The following is a 251-nucleotide window of genomic DNA, read 5'->3' as shown; positions in this document are numbered from 1 at the left end:
TTTTAGCCCAAGGAGTGGTTTTGGTGCAAAACAAACGCTTGCAATGGATTCAGAATCATAAAAACACCCTAGTTTGACCCCTCACATGCTACTTAAAACAGAATTAAAATTAGATTTTTTTAAAACCAAGGTTATGGTGGGTACCCCAACTTTCAGGAGCTGTCAAAAATTCTCCTAGGGAAACTGCATTTCAGTCTTTGTGAGATGTGTTACTAGACACCTTTACAAACACATTGGTGAAGATTTTTTTT

The sequence above is a fragment of the Gymnoscopelus braueri genome, assembly GCF_963280865.1.
Source record: "Gymnoscopelus braueri genome assembly, chromosome: 13".
NCBI classification, from domain to species: domain Eukaryota; kingdom Metazoa; phylum Chordata; class Actinopteri; order Myctophiformes; family Myctophidae; genus Gymnoscopelus; species Gymnoscopelus braueri.
Note: the sequence above shows the minus strand (reverse complement) of the source record.